At 39.8% G+C, this 20,594-nt stretch overlaps 1 protein-coding gene and 2 pseudogenes across 1 annotated transcript in view; 1 reads left to right on the top strand and 2 right to left on the bottom strand.

The window, feature by feature from the left end:
* LOC100452052 (zinc finger protein 91) overlaps positions 1–20,594 on the top strand; it is a 275,196-nt gene that overhangs the window by 189,631 nt on the left and 64,971 nt on the right. The window lies entirely within an intron of this gene.
* Positions 6,789–7,732, bottom strand: PONPYGV1R-PS1906 (vomeronasal 1 receptor ponPygV1R-ps1906 pseudogene; annotated as a pseudogene).
* On the bottom strand, positions 8,891–9,366 carry PONPYGV1R-PS1905 (vomeronasal 1 receptor ponPygV1R-ps1905 pseudogene; annotated as a pseudogene).

Raw genomic sequence — 20,594 nt, 5'->3', positions numbered from 1 at the left:
GAAGACAGTGTGGCAATTCCCCAAGGATCTAGAACTAGAAATACCATTTGACCCAGCAATCCCATTACTGGGTATATAACCAAAGGATTATAAATCATCCTACTATAGAGACACATACACACATATATTTACTGCAGCACTATTCAGAATAGCAAAGACTCAGAAACAATCCAAATGTCCATCAATAATAGACTAGGTAAAGAAAATGTGGCACATATACACCATGAAATACTATGCAGCCATAAAAAAAGGATGAGTTCATTTCTTTTGCAGAGACGTGGATGAAGCCGGAAACCATCATTCTCAGCAAACTATCACAAGAACAGAAAATCAAACAGCTCATGTTCTCACTCATAAGTGGGAGTTGAACAATGAAAACACATGGACATAATGAGAAGAACATCACACACTGGGGCCTGTCAGGGTGTGGGGGGCTAGGGAAGGGATAACATTAGGAGAAATACCTAATGTAAGTGACTGGTTGCTAGGTGCAGTGAGCCAGCATGGCACATATATACCTATGTAACAAAAGTGCACATTCTGCACACATATCCAAGAACTTAAAGTATAATAAAAAAAATTATATATGGAAACAAGAGCCTGAATACTTAAGACAATCCTAAACAAAAATAACAAAGCTGAAGATATCATGCTACACAACTTCAAACTATGCTACGGGGCTATAGTAACCAAAAAGGCATGGTACTGGTACAAGAAGAGACACACAAACCAATAAAACAGAATAGAGAACCCAGAAATAAGACTGCATGGCTACAACTATCTGATTTTTGACAAAACTAACAAAAACAAGCAATGGGGAAAGGACACCCCATTGAATAAATGGTGCTGGGATAACTGGCTAGCCATATACAGAAAATTGAAATGGACCCTCTTCCTCCATCATCCTCAGCAAACTAACACAAGATCAGAAAACCAAACACCACGTGTCCTCACTTGTAAGTGGGAGTTGAACAATCATAATACATGGACACAGGGAGGGGAACAACATACACTAGGGCTAGTCGGGGGATGGGAGGCTAGGAGAGGGAGAGCATAAGGACAAATAGCTAAAGCATGCATGGCTTAAAACCTAGATGGTGGGTTGATAGGTGCAGCAAACCACCATGGCATATGTATACTTATGTAACAAACTTGCACATTCTGCATTTGTATCCTGGAACTTAAAGTAAAATTTAAAAAAAGAAACTGAACTCCTTCCTTACAGCATATACAATAATCAACTCAAGATGGTTTAAAGACTTAAATGTAAAACCCCAAACTATAAAAACTTTGGAAGACAACCTAGGCAATACAATTGAGGACATACACATGGGCAAATGTTTTATGATGAAGATGCCAAAAGCAATTAAAACAAACGAAATATTGATGAATGGGATCTAAGTAAACTAAAGAGCTTCTGCACAGCCAAAAAAAAAAAGGAAAGAAAAAAGAAAAGAAAAGAAAAGCAAAAACAAAAACTATCAGCAGAGTAAGCAGACCACGTACAGAATGGGAGAAAATTTTTGCAAACTATGCATCTGACAAAGATTTAATTTCCAGCATCTATAAGGAACTTAAATTTACAAGAAAAAAGTAAACAACCCCATTAAAAAGTGAGCAAAAGACAAAAAGAGACACTTCTCAAAAGAAGACATACATGCAGCTAAAAAAGCATATGAAAAAACCTCAACATCACTGATCATTAGAGAAATGCAAATCCAAACCACAATGAGATGTTGTTTTATACCAGTCAAAATGGCTATTATTAAAAAGTCAAAAATAACATATGCTGGTAAAGCTTTGGAGAAAAAGGAACGTTTTTACCCTGTTGGTGGGAGTGTAAATGAGTTCAACCATTATGGAAGACAGTGTGAAGATTCCTCAAAGACCTAAAGACAGAAATAAAATTCAACCCAGCAATTTCAACACTGAGTATATACTCAAATGAATATGTCATTCTATTATAAAGTCATTCTATTATAAAGACATATGCACACACACATTCATTGCAGACCTATTGACAATAGCAAATACATTAAATCAACCCACGTGTTCATCAATGATAGACTGGATACAGAAAATGTAGTACGTATACACCATAGAATACTATGCAGCCATTAAAAAGAAAAACCAAGATCATGTCCTTTTTAGACATGGAACAAGTTGGAGGCCATTATCTTTAGCAAACTAATACAGGAAAAGGAAACCAAATACCACATTTTCTCACTTAAAAGTGGGAGCTAGATGATGAGAACACACAGAAGGGAACAACATGCACTGGGGCATATCATGAGGTGGAGAGTGGGAGGAGGGAGAGAAGCAGAAAAAATAACTAATGGATAGTAGGCTTAATACCTGGGTGATAAAACAATGTGTACAACCAAACTTTATGACACATATTTACCTAGTTAACAAAGCTGCACATCCTGCACATGTACCCCTGAACTTAAAATAAAAGTTAGAAAAAAAGTTGTAGCAAAAAGATAGATTATTTTTGACTGCCTTGTTGCACAGTCCAGAGTCAGCATGGACTGTCCAGCTCTAAGATTCTTATTTATCAGAAAGAAAGCATTCTGTCTTTTGTCTGCACTACTATCATATTGGGTATCCTTCTACTTGTAGGCAAATGTAATCCTAACCAAAGTGCTATCTTTGACATGGAATCCCTGGTAATCTTCAGTAAGACATGTCTCTTTCTTAAGACATTTTCCTATCCGCATAGTGGTGGAGGCAGGAGTGGGGAGATTTAATTCTGAAGTTCTAGTGCTTCTATGTGGCCCACATCCATAATTCCTGTACAGTAATAGCATCTCAGATTCTTTTTGTGGGACTACTCCACCACAAAGGGCTTATCAGTCCATGTGTTGAGTGTGGATGTCACCACTTTCTAGATGCAGAGGACAGGGGGCATGTTGGGTATGCTCCATGGGGAGCTGCTGGGGGATAGAGGTGGGGCTCACATGCACACATTGTCTGTGGGCCTTGAAGGATCCTGTGTGCATGACCTTTTTGGACTGAAGGTCCAGCTGCCCAGTGCAGAACCCATCTATTTCTGCCCAAGTGAGGAAGATCTGGGCACACCCTGATTGCAGCCCTGCTACACCCATCCTAGTTTGTAGGGAGTTTGCACCATGTGCATGATGAGCTGTGGTTTAAGCACTTTGACATCTAACATCTCACTGGATAACTGGGAAACTGAAGTCTGGAGAGAAGCAGAGAATGGCCCAGAAACATAAAGTTGTCAGAGTCCAGAGGATAAAAGAGCATTCTGACCTCATAGGCCAAGGCTCATCCTTATCATGGGGTTTGCTTTAGGAATGAGAGCCCCTGAGATCCTGAGAATTTCTGCCAATTTTCTCATATGCAGCAAACTCCTGTCTGCCTCATTAAACCTGCACAGTTTTGCATGCACCTGTGCACACACAGACACACACACACATAGACTTCTCAGGTTAAAGGAAGAGTTAACTAACACTGATGGAGTGACAAGAAGAAAGGAGACAGAGGATGGGGGTGGCTTTGCCATGGGGTAGGGCACCCAGTCTCCTGGTAACATGCCCAGGACCTATAACTGATGACTTGGGAACTTCAAGGTTCCCATGGATCTGCCTGGGCTGTGGCCATCCCCAGGAAAGCTTTCAGAGGACAAAAACTTGGCTTCTGCATTCACTGCTCTGTGTAATTAAAATTGGGAGGAATCCCCCTACACCCAGAATGGAGGGGAATACAGTAGTGAAAACCTCAAACTTTTCTCTGTAAATTGAAGTAATTGACCTGAGTGGCCTCTAAATTTCAAAGACTTAAAAAGGTGAGTTGACCTTGCTATCAGTTACCCACTCTACTCTCAGATCCTTAGAAATTTCTCTATTATCCTCTGGAGGTTTTTCAGAGCAAAAATTGGCCTGGCGGTTTGTGGGACTGAGCACTCAGCTTAGTATAGAACATGGCAGAGCATCAGATCACTGCTCTGAAGACCATCCCTGTCATAGCTTTGGGGTTCTTTTTTGGAAGTGGAACCAGAGTCATTTTCCAGGCTGGGATGATGAAGTCTTGTGAGTTAACTGGATACCTCAGAACAGTGGAGGCAGACAAGAAAGCATGGGAGGCTTCTGAGATCTCTTACATTGTCCTGGAGCCTGTAGGCCTCACTAATTTGCCCTCCTGTTTCTTTGTTTATTTTTTTGTTTGTTAAATTGTTTTAAATTTGGATTTTAAAATTTTGTTTAGTCTGCTGAAAGTTTGTCAATTTTTAACTTTTCAAAAAAGCCAAATTTTTTCATTGATTTCTGCTCTAATCTTTATGATTTTTTTCTGCTAATAACTGTGGGTTTGATTTGTTCTTGCTTTTCTAGTTCTTTAAGATACACTATTAGGTTGTTTATTTGAAAATGTTCCCATTTTTGGGTTGTAGGCACTTATACCTATAAACATGCCTGTTAGTACTGCTTTTGTGCAGCCCATAGATTTTGATACACAGTGTTTTTATTATCATTTGTTTCAAGAACATTTTTAATTTTCTTCTTAATTTCTTCATGGACTCAATGATCATTCAGAAGCATATTGTTTATTTTAGTGTATTTGTATAGTTTTTGTAATTCCTCTTCTTATTAATTTATAATTTTATTCCATTGTGGACAAGAAAGATGTTTGATATTATTTCTAGTTTTTGAATATTTTAGGACTTTTTTGTGACCTAACATATAGTCTATCCTTGAAAATAATCCATGTGCTAAAGAAAAGAATGCATTCTGCAACCATTACATAAAATGTTCTATAAATATTTACTAGGTACATTTGGTCTATAGTCCAACAGATTAAGTCCAATGTTTCTTTGTTGATAATGTGTCTGGAATATCTGGAATATCTATTCAATGCTGAAAGTGGGTTTTTGGAGTCTCCACCCATTATTGTTTTAGAGTCTATCTCTCTCAGGCTCTAATAATATTTGCTTTATATACTTCAGTGCTCAAGAGTTGGTTGTATTTGTATTTAAAATTTTTATACCCTCTTGTTAAATCTACCCCTTTATGATAATATAGTAACCTCTTTGTCTTTTTTTTTGAGATGGAGTCTTGCTCTGTTGCCCAAGCTGAAGTGCAGTGGCATAATCTTGGCTCACTGCAACCTCCACTTCCCAGGTTCAAGTGAGTCTCCTGCCTCAGCCTCCCAAGCAGCTTGGACTACAAGTGCATGCCACCACGGCCAAATAATTTTTGTAGTTTTAGTACAGATGGGGTTTCACCATATTGGCCAGGTTGGTCTCAAACTCCTGACCTCATGACCCACCCCCTTCAGCCTCCTAAAGTGCTAGGATTACAGGTGTGAGCCACCACACCCAGCTGTCTTTGTCTTTCTTTATAAATTTTGTCTAAAAATCTATTTTTCTGATGTAAGTATAGCTACTACTGCACTTTTTTTCATTGACATTGGATATCTTTTTCCATTTCTAAAATTTTTAGTGTATGTATGTCTTTATAGATGAGGTGAATTTCTTACAGGCAAAGGATCAATATGTCATGTTTTTATATACATTCATCCACTCTGTCTTGATTGGTGAGTTTAGTCCATTTACATTCAATGTTATTATTGATAAGCAAAACCTTACTTCTGCTGTTTTATTTGTTTTATGGTTGCTTTGTGGTCTTCTTTTTTATCTTTCTTTGCTTTTTTCTTCCTTTTAGTGAAGGTAGTTTTTTCTGGTGATATGATTTAGTTTTGTGCTTTTTATTTTTGTGTATTCTTGTATGTTTTTTTGGTTTGAGGTTACCATGAAGCTTGCAAATGGTATCTTGTAATCTATTATTTTAATCTAGTAACAACTTAACACTGTTTGAATAAACAAAGAAGCAAAAAAAAAAATAAAAAAAGAATAATAAAAAGATTTAAAGCATAAATCTTTCCCCTCTGTTTTTGTTTCTATTTATATGTAATTTTACTGTCTATGTCTTGAAAAGTTGTTGCAGTTGTTATTTTTGATTGGTTTATTTTTTAGTCTTTCTACCTAGCATAAAAGTAGTTCACACACCAGCATTACAGTGTTATAATATTATTTGATTTTCTGTGTACTTACTATCACCAGCAACTGTATTTAACTATATGGTTTAAATAATTCCTCCATCAGTAGGTGTTAGCTGAGTTTGATTTGCTTTTTCTTTCTGTTATAACAGGAAAGCACTGAATTCAATGCCTCACAATTGCTGAACTCTCCCTTTCTGCACCATGCCACCATTGTTGGGGGATGTGGGAGAAATAGTGTAAGAGATTCAAGACTGTTATTCCTACCCATTCAGTGCCTCTTTCAGCAATATGAAGTTAAAACCAGGTACCATGAGTGCTCACCTGACTTGATTCTTATGAAAGTGCTTTTCAGATGTAGGTCATTGTTAAATTGGTGTCCTTGCAGGGGGGATGGTTGGTGAAGCCTTCCATTCTGCCATCTTGATGTACCTATGAGCCATCTATGACATTTTAAATTAATTAGTTTAAAGCTACATACCCATATAAGCTTTCCATTGTCTAAATTATTAGAGGCCCAATTTTAAGATAAATTTTTGGCCTCTACATTTATTTTAACATTTAGTAAATAGAAAATTATCAAAAAACTATTCAAAACATTTAGTTTGTAACTGTCATTGCTACCATACGATAAATTCTATGAGGGCAGGGACTCAGTCTGTGACTCACAGTTTCTCTGATATGTGACTGCTCTTTGTGGGAATTTAACCTCTGCATAAAATAATGAATACATGTCTGCACATTTAAAAAATAATTCCACATAAAATGTAGATCTATCTGATTATCTTAGGAAACTGTATATTCCTTCCACAGCATGAAGAGTTTATACTGGATATCCTGGGGTCATGGCTCAGGAGAACAATGGGCCTGACTATAGAAAAAAACAAGCGGTAATCAGTTTAGAGTTGTTCATAAGCCAATAATATGAATTATACAAAATAACCATATATACTGAAAAGATGTAGGAGAGAGTGTAAAATGATACAAAGGTGCTCCTTTAGGACAAAGAAGCTTTGGGTGACTCTGGACTTTGGTGAGAATTTAGGAGTGGTGTTGGACCTATGAATGTGTTGGACCCACCACTTGTGTTGAACAGAATAAAGGTCATGGAGCTGTTGGCCCAGGTTATAATTTCCAAACACAAAACACTAAAAAATGATAAAAACATGACATGTCATAAATGTGGAATTCTGTTATTAACTACTCCAGAACAGTGTTTAAAATAATTTTTGTGTTCTCCTCCCTCTCCCTCTCCCTCCTTCTTTCTTCAGTCTCCCTCTGTTGCCAAGGCTGGACTGTACTGCCGTGATCTCAGCTCGCTGCAACCTCCCTGCCTTGGGCTCCTGTGATTCTCCTGCCTCCGCCTGCCGAGTGCCTGGGATTGCAGGCGCGCGCTGCAGTGCCTGACTGGTTTTTGTATTTTTGGTGGAGACGGGGTTTCACCGTGTTGACCGAGCTGGTCTCCAGCTCCTGGCCTCGAGTGATCTGCCCACCTCGGCCTCCCGAGGTGCTGGGATTGCAGACAGTCTCGCTCACTCAGTGCTCAATGTTGCCCAGGCTGGAGTGCAGTGGCGTGATCTCGGCTTGCTACAACCTCCACCTCCCAGCCGCCTGCCTTGGCCTCCCAAAGTGCTAAGATTACAGCCTCTGCCCGGCCGCCACCCTGTCTAGGAAGTGAGGAGCGTCTCTGCCTGGCCGCCCATCCTCTGGGATGTGAGGAGCCCCTCTGCCCAGCCGCCCCATCTGGGAAGTGAGGAGCGTCTCTGCCTGGCCGCCCATCATCTGGGATGTAAGGAGCGCCTCTGCCCGGCCACCCTTTCTGGGAAGTGAGGAGCGCCTCTGCCCAGCCACCCCGTCTGGGAGGTGAGGAGCGCCTCTGCCTGGCCACCCCGTCTGGGAAGTGAGGAGTGCCTCTGCCTGGCCACCCCATCTGGGAGGTGAGGAGCGCCTCTGCCCGGCCACCACCCTGTCTGGGAGGAAGTGAGGAGAGCCTCTGCCCGGCTGCCCCATCTGGGAAGTGAGGAGCGCCTCTGTCCGGCCACCCATCGTCTGGGATGTGAGGAGCACCTCTGCCCGGCCACCCCATCTGGGAGGTGTACCCAACAGCTCCGAAGAGACAGCGACCATCGAGAACGGGCCATGATGACGATGGCAGTTTTGTTGAAAAGAAAAGGGGAAATTTGGGAAAAAGAAAGAGAGATCAGATTGTTACTGTGTCTGTGTAGAAAGAAGTAGGCATAGGAGACTCCATTTTGTTCTGACTAGGAGAAATTCTTCTGCCTTGGGATGCTGTTGATCTGTGGCCTTGCCCCCAGTCCCATGCTCTCTGAAACATGTGCTGTGTCAACTCAGGGTTAAATGGATTAAGGGCAGTGCAAGATGTGCTTTGTTAAACAGATGCTTGAAGGCAGCATGCTCATTAAGAGTCATCACCACTCCCTAATCTCAAGTACCCAGGGACACAAACACTGCCTAGGAAAACCAGAGACCTTTGTTCATGTGTTAATCTGCTGGCCTTCTCGCCACTATTATCCTATGACCCTGCCACATCCCCCTCTCTGAGAAACACTCAAGAATGATCAATAAATACTTTAAAAAAATTGAATATTCTTTACATTAATCTATATTTTTCACCATTCATTTACATAGTCATTTGAGTATTTATTAATTTTTTCTTAATACAACAAATGTGAAACTTGCAACTAACTCAGAGCACTAACCATTACTTATTGCTATCGATATGATCCTTAGTCAAAGATGTATTCCACTTGGTCCATTAATTATCCAACCATTTCAATTTATATTAGTATTATTTCTCTTTACTACACATTTCAACAATAAACAATACTTCACCCTCAAAAAAAAAAATAATGATTTTTGTGTTCTTTATGGTGTTCCACTTACCAGTAACATACACAGGAAAAAATGACATTTACAAGCCTATTCAGAATTCAGCCCATAATTTGGATATTAGAGATTCAAATATATTTGGAGGCATGTAGTTTCAGCTACGTCCACCTGAGGTTTTGGGGGCTGATGGTGACGACCTGGGAGATACTCAAGAGACAGATGGCGCCAATGCACATGCTGTAGCCACTCTGTGAATATAGAAAACAACTTTCTATCTAATATTACTGAGAAAATATTTCAACTCCAAATCAGTCATTGTCTAAGGGACTTTTTTGGAGCATACCAAGGAGTTGGCCATAGGTGCTTGAGAGTCAAATCTGTGGATCATAATGTGCATCTGGTAATTAAAGAAAACTCTGATGTCAAGGAAGAAAAAAAATCCAGCTATTTAACTATGGTCTGAGATAAGATAATTCCTACTGCTATATTACTGGAGACAATCTGTTATTTTCAAGTAACTGATAATTTCATTTCCATGTGAGGAGATCTTTCATGGACAGATGAGGTCTGTTTTATGGAGAAAATAAAAACATTCTACTATGTACTTCCCATTGTATCCAACTCAGAAATATTTTATTGAACCTTTTATTTCACGATAGTTTTGTTCTAAAGAGAAAAACATATATATTTCCACTATACTATAACACTACTCTAGAATACTATAACAGGTTTTACATGTATTTTTATCATAAATCTACAATGTGCTTTATTGTTCCCTTTTTACAGGTGAGGAGATATTAAACAAAAGAAGGCTGAATAACATTTCTAAAGTCATTGTAAAGTCATTTACTCATTGTAAAAAGAAAGTTTCAGGAGTAGACAATGTGCTTATCCACTATGTTTCTCAATCTTACAGACACAGATACACTTAAATATGTCACAAATTTGTTATTTTTAATTTTGCATATTTGGCAGTTATAAAATATATTTGTACTTTAAAAGAGTTTTGATTGTGGCAATCTCATTTAAATCTAACTAAATTAAATCTAACCATTTATTATAGGGAAAATTGTATTTTTAATGAATAAAAACATAAAATAAAGTTATTCCAATGTTAGAATCATTAAATATGTTAAAACAAATCCATTTTGGAGAGGAAAACTGGAGGCACAGATACTTATTTACTTAAATAATTGAAATAGTTGAATATCAAGCCTGGCAAGGGTTTAGAATTTTTTTTTCTTTGAAACGGTGTCTGCCTCTGTTGCCCAGGCTAGAATGCAGTGGCACGATCTTGGCTCACCACAACCTCCGCCTCTTGGGTTCAAACGATTCACCTGCCTCAGCCTCCCAAGTAGCTGGGACTACAGGCACATGCCACCATGCCCAGCTAATTTTTGCATTTTTAGTAGAGATGGATTTTCACTATGTTGGCCAGGCTGTGGCTTTAGAATATTTTTAAACCCAGAAGAAATGTCACAAACTATTCAATTCTGAAAACAATTGAAATCCATGTTTTTTTTTCTAATGTGAAAACATAACGTCATCAAGTTACATTTTCTTGAATACTCCTTCCCTGATTTAATGAAGCAAATAGTCTTATCATAATGGACAAAGACCAGATGTTTTCTGTCCCCGTCCAATTATGATCTTTCCTAAGTATATAATATGCCCTAGCAGGTAAAATAACAACAACAAAAAACCTATATTTAATATTTTTGAAAAGAATAAGATAATTCAATCAGCTACATTCTATGTACTTTATATGCATGAAGGTATTGGAGAAATACATCTACTAATCTTGGAGTCATTCCTGACTCTTGTAGAGAAAATAAGAGTTGGTAGATTAATAGTCAAAATGTATTGAAGAACTTTTCATAAAACATATTTCATAGCTTTATACATCACAAAGCAACAATGATGACCACTGAGAATTACATAATCTTAAATTATGATCAGTTAGGGAATGGCTTATGTTCTTGATATTATATTCTTTCCACAATTACAGCCTGTGAGTTAGTAATTATTTCACACCTTATGCATGGTTTTGGCAGTGGTCAGTTTCTGGAACAGAAGAGTTACTTTTTCAGACAAGGCACAACCTACAACAAATTTAACTTAAAGATGGAATTGGCTTATATTTGTAATTGTAGCATTTTACGGATTCTACTTTGAGGCTCAAACAGCGCTAATTCACTTGGGTTAGCTTCAAATGCATTATGAAGTCAAACTTAGCAGGTTTTTTGGTATCAATATTTGTTGTTTAAGATTCCCCAGGTCTTCCTGGATATTCATGCAGCATTATGTGTGCATTTTCTTTAATTTTGGTTCAAAGAAAGCAGATGGTACCTCCAGATGTGGCCCCTAAACAATCCCTGCAGCTCAACTCCACTGAACCCACAGAGCCCACTCTGTGTCCTCAATCTAGGTCTGGAGTGAAGCTTTGCCCAAGACAATCTATACAGAGCCTTTTCACAAGTGCCATTTCATGAAATGACAGTTAGATAAAGATGGGAGGAGACTGAGGCAAGGTCCTAGGTGAGTGCAAGCCAATGTGTCAGGTAGGAGACTGCAGAATCAAAGGTTAGTCAGTGCTAAACACAGCACTGCAGTAAGAAGATAGAGAATCAACCAAGAATGACTATCACCTGGATTGATATTGCCATTCTTCATGTCTCTTTTCTCTCTTTCTCCAGACTTCTTTCTTAGATAAGATCAGTCCTGAGAAGTCACTTCACAGTGTATAATATGACATTTAGAACTTCAAATATGCCTTTTTTTGGTGCCACAATCCAGTAATTAGGAAGAAACTCACATGTTGAAGAAAGGTTCTATGCTGACCAGTAGAAGAAAAAAAAAATTCACACTGAAAACTCTTATATGAAGTCTGGGCACTGTGGCTCAGCACTTTGGGAGGCAGAAGAGGGTGAATCACCTGAGCTCAGAAGTTTGAGACCAGCCTGGGGAACATGGTGAGACACCATCTCTACAAAAATATAAAAATTAGCTGGGCACGGTGGCATTCGCCTGTAGTTCCAGCTACTTGGGAGGCTGAGGCAGGAGAATTGCTTGAGCCCCAGAGGCAGAGGTTGCAGTGTGCCAAGATTGCACTATTGTACCCCTGCCTGGGTGACAGAGTGAGACTTTGTCTTAAAAAAAAAAAAATTACATGCAGACAAACAAATGATCTATTTCTACTCTTTTCCCCAAATTACTATCTAATGTTAGTGAAGCCCACATATTAGGTAACAGCCAGGGGTATGTGGCTGGACACATCCTCCCTTTCAAATCACAAAACCCTCAGTTTCTGCTAGTCCCTGCTGAGCATAGGGTCATCAGGGGAGAATGAACACAGCTTTTCATTTCTTGTGGTCCTGCATTTCCCAGGCTTCCTCCCATTTCTGAGCCTTAACCCGGAAACTATTCTTTTATGCTCCATCCTGCATGCTGAAGTTGACCTTTCGGTTTATTTTTTGTCACACTCGAGCCTGAGTGTGACAAACAGGGAGAGAAAGAGAGAGAGAAAAAAAATGAGAGTAAGGGGAGAAGGTCTTAATTGTAATATTAATTATCTTTTACCTTTGTTCACTCATTTATTTATTGGTCTTTCATACTGTTTGCTATTTTTTGTTATTGTTATATATTCACTGTTGGTGTTTAAATTTATTTTGAGACAGATGTGGGTCGCACGTGTTGGACTTAGCCAACAGCTTGCATTGTCTAAAGTCGACCAAGTGGCTCCTGCCGGCGGTAGTACCACACAGGTCCAGCAGAGGAATGCAATCGTGATTCACTGTGTCCTGCATCTCCCTGGTCTTGCCCAGGTGGTCTACCCATCTTGGCCTTCCGAGTAGTACGTGGGAGTACTCGCATTTTCGTCTTCTGTTTGTTCTCTAACCCCACTTTCAGATTGTTTCCATAGTACTTAGAGTGACTTCTTGTTGTTTTTCTTCTTTGTTCTTTTCTCTATTTTCCTTAGCTCCTTCCTGGACATTGAAATTGAAGTTTTAGATTTTATTTTTCGTCACACTCCAGCCTCGGTGTGACAAATGGAAAAAAGAGAGAGAGAGAGAGAGAGAGAGAAAAAAGAGAGAGGAAAGGAGATCTTAATTGTAATATTAATTACCTTATACCATTGTTCACTCCCACTTTATTGGTCTGTAATATTGGTTGTTATTCTTTGTTATTGTTAAATATTTACTGTTGGGTTTTTTTGTTTATTTATTTTGAGACTGATATCGGCCTCGAGCCTCGGACTTAGCTTCCAGCTTACCATCTTTAAGGCTGACCAGATGACTCTCGCTTTGCCGTGTCTAACGTCGACTGGATGGCTCTCGCTGGAGGTAGTACCATTCAGGTCCAGCAGAGGGATGCGATCGTGAATCACTGCGGCCTTGATCTCCCCGGTCCCACCCAGGTGATCTTCCCATCTCAGCCGACCGAGTACCAGGGACTACTCGGACCTTCTTCCTCTGTTTTTTTTCCTAAACACACTTCCAGTTTGTTTCCACAATACTTAAGGGTGACTTGTTGTTGTTTATCTTCTTTGTTCTTTTGTCTTTCTATTCTCCTATGCTCCTTCCTGTACGCTGAAGCTAACCTTTTGGGTTTTTTTGTCGCACTCCAGGTGTGACAAAGAGACAGAGTGTGTGTGTGTGTGAGAGAGAGAAAATAAATCTTAATTTTGACACTAATTACCTTTTACCTTTGTTCACTCCCATTTATTTATTTATTGGTCTTTAATATTGTTTGTTGTTTTTTGTTATATATTTACTGTAGGTTTTTAAATTTATTTTGAGACAGATGTCGGTTGCAAGCGTTGGACTTAGCCGCCAGTTTTCCATGTCTAAGTTCGACCAGATGGCTCTGGCCTTGCCCTGTCTAAGATCGTCCATTACGGCTCTCGCCAGTGGCAGTACCGTTCAGGTCCAGCAGGGGGATACGATCGTGATTCACTCTAGCCTTGACTTCCCTGATCTTGCCCAGGTGGTCTACCCATCTCGGCCACTTGGATACCTGAGACTACTCGAACCTTCTTCCTCTGTTTTTTTCTAACCCCACTTTCACTTTCTTTCCACAGTACATACAGTGATTTGCTGTTGTTTTTCTTCTTTGTTCTTTTCTCTCAGTATTTTCCTACACTCCTTCCTGCACGCCGAGGTTGACTTTTAGATTTTTTTTATCACACTGCAGCCTGGGTGTGACATACAGAGAGAAAGAGAAAAGAGATCTTAATTGTGATATTAATTACCTTTTATTATTGTTCACTTCCACTTATTTATTTATTGGTCAATAATATTGTATGTTACTATTTCTTTGTTATTGTTAAATATCTACTGTTGTTTTCTTTGTGTATTTATTTTTTGACAGATCTCAGCCACAAGCATTGGACTTAGCTGCCAGCTTGCCATGTCTAAGGTCAACTAGGTATCTCTTGCCTTGCTATGTATAAGGTCGAGCAGATGGCTCTCGCTGGTGACAGTACAGTTTATGTGCAGCAGAGGGATATGATCATGATTCACTGTGACCTCAATGTTCCCAGTCTCACCTGGGTGATCTATCCATCTTGGCCTCCCGTGTACCTGAAACAACCTTCTTCCTCTGTTTTTTATCTAACCCTACTGATAGTTTGTTTCCAAAGTACTTAGAGTGACCTGCTCTTGTTTTTCTTCTTTGTTCTTTTCTCTATTTTCCTATGCTCCTTCCCCCTCAGTGAAGTTAACCTTTTAAATATTTTTTTATCACACTCTAGCCTGGGTGTGACAAAGGGGAGAGACACACAGAGAGAGAGAGAGAGAGAGAAAGATCTTAATTGTGATATTAATTACCTTTGTTAACTCTCATTTATTTATTGGTGTTTAATATTGTTATCATTTCTTTCTTATTGTTAAATATTTACTTTTTTTTGTTTATTTATTTTGAGAGATGTTGGCAGTGAGCATTGGACTTAGCTGCCAGCTTGCCATGTCTAAGGTTGACCAGATGGTTCTCACCCTGACATGTCTAAGGTCGACCAGATGGCTCTTCCCTTGCCATGTCGAAGATTCACCATATGGCTCTCACTGGTGGCAGTACTGTTCAGTTCCAGCAGAAGGATGCGATCATGATTCACTGCAGCCTCAGTCTCCCTGGTCACACCTGGGTGGTCTTCTCATCTCAGCCTCCCAAGTACCCAGGACTACTCAGAACTTCTTTTTCTGTATTTTTTTTTTCTAAACCGACTTTCGGTTTATTTCCACAGTACTTATAGTGACTTGCTATTGATTTTCTTCTTTGTTCTTTCCTCTATTTTCCTACACTTCTTCCTATAAGCTGAAGTTAAACTATTTTCTTTCTTTCTTTTTTTTTTTTTTTTTGGTCACACTTTAGCCTGGGTGTCACAAATGAAGAGAAAGAGAGAGGAGAAAATCTTCATTGTGATATTTATTGTACTCTTTACCTTTTTCACTCCTCTTTATTTATTTTCTTTAATATTGTTTGTTATTATTTCTTTGTTATTGTTAAATATTTACTGTTGGGTTTTTTTGTTTATTTATTTTGAGACAGCTGTTGGCTGTGAGTATTGGACTTAGCCACGAGATTACCATGCCTATGGTCGACCAGATGGCTCTTGCCTTGCCATGTCTAAGGTCCTCCAGATGGCTCACGTTTTGCTATGTCTAAGGTTGACCATATGGCTCTTGCCAGCAGCAGTCCCATTCAGCTCCAGCAGAGTGATACAATCCTGATTCACTGCAGCTTTGATCTTTCCAGTCTTATCCAGGTAGTCACACAACAAAACAACAAAACGTCAACCTCAGCATGCAGGAAGGAGTGTAGGAAAACACTGACAGAAAAGAACAAAGAAGAAAAACAACAGGAAATCACTCTATGTACTGTGGAAAGAAACTGAAAGTGGGGTTAGAAAAAAACAGAGGAAGAAGGTTCGAGTAGTCCCAGGTATTCAAGAGGTAGAGATGGGTAGACCACCTGGGCAAGACCAGGGAGGTCAAGGCCAGAGTGAATCACGATCGTATTCCCCTGCTGGACCTGAACGGTACTGCCACTGGCGAGAGTCATATGGGCGACCTTAGACACGACAAGGCCAGGGCCATCTGGTCAACCTTAGACATGGAAAGCTGGCAGCTAAGCCCAACGCTTGAGACCGACATCTGTCTCAAAATAAATTTAAAAACCTACAGTAAATATATAATGATAACAAAAAATAACAAACAATATTAAAGACCAATAAATAAATAAATGGGAATGAACAAAGGTAAAAGGTAATTAGTATCACAATTAAGATTTATTTTCTCTCTCTCACACACACACTCTCTATCTCTGTCTCTTTATCACACCCAGTCTGGAGTGTGACACACAAAAAAAAAAAAAACCACCAAAAGGTCAGCTTCAGCGTACAGGAAGGAGCATAGGAGAATAGAGAGACAAAAGAACAAAGAAGATAAACAACAAGTCACTCTAAGTATTGTGGAAACAAACTGGAAGTGTGTTTAGGAAAAAAACAGAGGAAGAAGGTCCGAGTAGTCCCTGGTACTCGGTAGGCTGAGATGGGAAGATCACCTGGGTGGGACCGGGGAGATCGAGGCCACAGTGAATCACGATCGCATCCCTCTGCTGGACCTGAATGGTACTACCTCCAGTGAGAGCCATCCAGTCAACCTTAGACATGGCAAAGCGAGAGTCAGTCATCTGGTCAGCCTTAAAGACGGTAAGCTGGAAGCTAAGTCCAAGCCTTGAGGCCGATATCAGTCTCAAAATAAATAAACAAAAAAACCCAACAGTAAATATTTAACAATAACAAAGAAAGAATAACAAACAATATTACAGACTAACCCCACTTTCAGTTTGTTCCACGGTACTTAGAGTGACTTGCTGTTGTTTTTCTTGTTTGTTCTTTTCTTTATTTTCCTATGGTCTTTCGTGCACATTGCAGTTGAATTTTTAGGTTATTTTTCATTTGTCACACTTCAGCCTGGATGTGACAAAAAGAGAGAGACAGAGAGAGAAGATCTTAATTGTGATATTAATTACCTTTTATTTTTTTCTCTCCCACTTATTTACTTATTGGTCCTTAATATTGTTTGTTATTTCTTTGTTATTGTTAATTTTTTTTTTACTGTTGGTATTTTTGTTTATTAATTTTGAGACAGATGCTACCCATGACCCTTGGACTTAGCTGCCAGCTTGCCATGTCTAAGGTTCACTAGATGGCTCTCACCTGTGGCAGTACCATTCAGGTCCAGCAGAGGGATGCAATTGTGATCCACTGCAGCCTTCATCTCCCCAGTCTCATCTGGGTGGTCTTCCCATCTTGGCCTCCTTGAGTACCTGGGACTACTGAGACCTTCTTCTTCCTATTTTTTTTCTAACCCCACTTTCAGTTTGTTTCCAGAATACTTATAATGACTTGCTGTTCTTTTACTTTTTTTTTTCTTTTCTGTCTCTATTTTCCTACATAGCTTTCTACACGCTTAAGTTTACCTTTTAGATTTTTTGGTCACACTCCAGCTGGGTGTGACAAATGCAGAGAGAGAGAGAGAAAGAGTGAAGAAGATCTTAATTGTAATATTAATTACTTTTTACCTTTGTTCACTTCCACTGATTTATTTACTGGTGTTTAATGTTTGTTGTTATAATTTCTTTGATATTATTAAATATTTACTGTTGGTTTGTTTATATATTTTGTGATGGATATTGGCCATGAGCATTGGGCTTAGCTGCCAGCTTGCCATGACTGAGGTCGACCAGATGGCCTCGCTGGTGGCCATACCGTTTCAGGTCCAGCAGAGGGATGTGATTATGATCCACTGTGGCCTCGATCTTGGTCTCACAAGGGTAGTCTTCCCATCTCAGCCTCTCAAGTACCTGGGACTACTAGGACCTACTTCCTCTGTTTTGGTTCTAACCCCACTTTCAGTTTCTTCCACAGTACTTAGAGTGACTTGCTGTTGTTTTAAATCTTTGTTCTTCTCTCTATATTTTTCTATGTTCCTTTCTGCATGCTGAAGTTGACCTCTTAGTTTTTTTTTGACACACTGCAGCGTGAGTGTGACAATCAGAGAGAGAGAAAAATAGAGAAGAAGATCTTAATTGTGATATTAATTACCTTTTACCCTTTTTCACTCTCATTTATTTATTGGTCTTTAATATTATTTGTTGTTATTTCTTTTTTTTTTTTTTGAGATGGAGTCTCGCTCTGTCACCCAGGCTGGAGTGCAGTGGCGCCATCTGGGTTCACTGCAAGCTCTGCCTCCCAGGTTCACGCCATTCTCCTGCCTTAGCCTCCCGAGTAGCTGGGACTACAGGCGCCCGCCACCATGCCCAGCTAATTTTTTGTATTTTTAGTAGAGCGGGGTTTCACTGTGTTAGCCAGGATGGTCTCGATCTCCTGACCTCATGATCCACCCATCTCGGCCTCCCAAAGTGCTGGGATTACAGGCGTGAGCCACCACGCCCAGCCTATTATTTCTTAGTTATTGTTAAATATCTACTATTTTTTTTTTTTGTATATTTATTTTGTAACAGATGTTGGCTGTGAGCATTGGACTTAGTTGCCAGCTTGCCATGTCTAAGGTCAAACAGATGGCTCTCGCTGGTGGTAAGGTTGACCAGATGGCTCTCACTGGCAGCAGTATTGTTCAGGCCCAGCAGAGGGATGCCATCATGATTCAATGCAGCAACGATCTTCCCGGTCTCACCCGGAGGACTTCCCATCTCAGCCTCCCATTTACCTGGGACTACTCAGGCCATCTTCCTTCTTTTTTTTTTCTACTCCCACTTTCATTTTGTTTCCATGGTATTTAGAGGTGGCTGCTGTGCTCTTTCTTCTTTGTTCTTTGCTCTGTTTCTTTTTTCTTTTTTGTTACCCTCCTTCCTGAACGCTGACATGGATGTTTAAATTTTATTTTTGGTAGGTCTTCTCACTGTCACACCCTGACTGGAGTGTAGGTGCTGGATGAGCAGTGAGCCGTTACCATGCCCCTGCCCTCCAGCCTGTGTGTGACAGTGTGACACATGGAGATCGATGGAGAGAGGGACACAGAGACAGAGACACAAACAGACAGTGGCAGAGAGACAGGAACAGAGAGAGACAGGGAGACAGACACAATTAGTTGTTATATTAATTACATTTTACCTTTGTTCACTCCCACTTATTTATTTATTGGTCTTATTATTGTTTGTTATTTCTTTGTTTTTGTTAAATATTTATGTGCCAGGCAAGGTGGTTCATGCCTGTAATCCCAGCACTTTGAGAGGCCGAGGCGGGCAAACCAACTGAGGTCAGGAGTTTCAGACCAGCTTGACCAACATGAAGAAACCTCAACTCTACTAAAACTACAAAATTAGCCAGGCCCACGTGGTGGTGCATGCATGTTATCCCAGCTACTCCGGAGGCTGAGGCAGGACAATCACTTGAACCTGGGAGGCAGAGGTTGCGGTGAGCCAAGATTGTGCCACTGTACTCCAGCCTGGGCACAACAAGAGTAAAACTCCATCTCAAAAAAAAAAATTATTGTTGGTTTATTTGTTTATACATTTTATGACAGATGTCAGCCATGAGTGTTGGACTTGGCCGCCAGCTTGCTATGTCTAAGGTTGACCATTTGGCTCTTGCTGGCAGCAGTACCATTGAGGTCCAGAAGAGAGATGTGATGATGATTCACTGCAGCCTTGATCTCCCCAGTCTCATCCAGGTGGTCTTCCCATCTTGGCCTCCCAAGTACCTGTGACTACTCAGACCTTCTTCCTCTGTTTTACTTCTAACCCCACTTTCAGTTTGCTTCCACAGTACTTAGAAAGAGTTGCTGTAGTTGTTCTTCTTTGTTCTTTGCTTTCTCTCTCTTTTTTTTTATTTTTATTTTTTATGCTGTTTCCTGTATGCTGAAGTTGATGTTTTATATATACACATTTTTTTTTTAGCTAGGTCTTCTCAATCTGTCACACCCTGGCTGGAGTGCAGATGCATGATCAGCAGTGAGCTGTGACCACACACCTTCACTCCAGCCTGTGTTTGACAGTGTGACACACGGAGATCAGGGAAGAGAGATTCAGAAAGACAGAGAGACACAGACCCAGACTGAAACAGAAAGACAGAGAGAGGCAGAGAAATAGACACAGAGAGAGATACAGTTAATTGTTATTTTAATTACCTTTTATTTTTGTTCACTCCCACTTATTTATTGGTAATATTATTGTCCATTATCGTTTCTTTCTTATTATTTACTGTTAGTTATTTATTAATTTTGAGGCAGATGTTGGCTGCAAGCATTGGACTTGGCTGCCAGCTTGCCATTTCTAAGGTCTATCAGATAGCTCTCACCAGCAGAAGTATTGTTCAGGTAAGGCAGAGGAATGCAATTGTGATTCACTGTAATATTAATCTCCCTGGTCTTTCCTAGGTGGTCGTCCCATCCATCTTGGCCTCCTGAGTACCTGTAAATACTTGGACCTTCTTCCTCTGTTCTTTTTTTTTCCAGTTCCACTTTTAGTTTGCTTCCACAGTACTTACAGGGAGTTGCTGTGGTTTTTTTTTTCCTTTGTTCTTTGCTCTTTCTCTCTATTTTCTTAGGCTCCTTTCTGCATGCTGAAATTGACTTTTTTTAATATATATATATACATATAATCATTATTTTTAGCTAGGTCTTCTTACTCTATCACATTCTGGCTGGAGTGCAGGTGAGTGATCAGCAATGAGCTGTGACCACACATGTGCACTCCAGCCTGGGTGA

This window comes from Pongo abelii, chromosome 20 (genome assembly GCF_028885655.2).
Source record: "Pongo abelii isolate AG06213 chromosome 20, NHGRI_mPonAbe1-v2.0_pri, whole genome shotgun sequence".
NCBI lineage: Eukaryota > Metazoa > Chordata > Mammalia > Primates > Hominidae > Pongo > Pongo abelii.
Note: the sequence above shows the minus strand (reverse complement) of the source record. Positions and strands in the feature narration are given on the sequence as shown.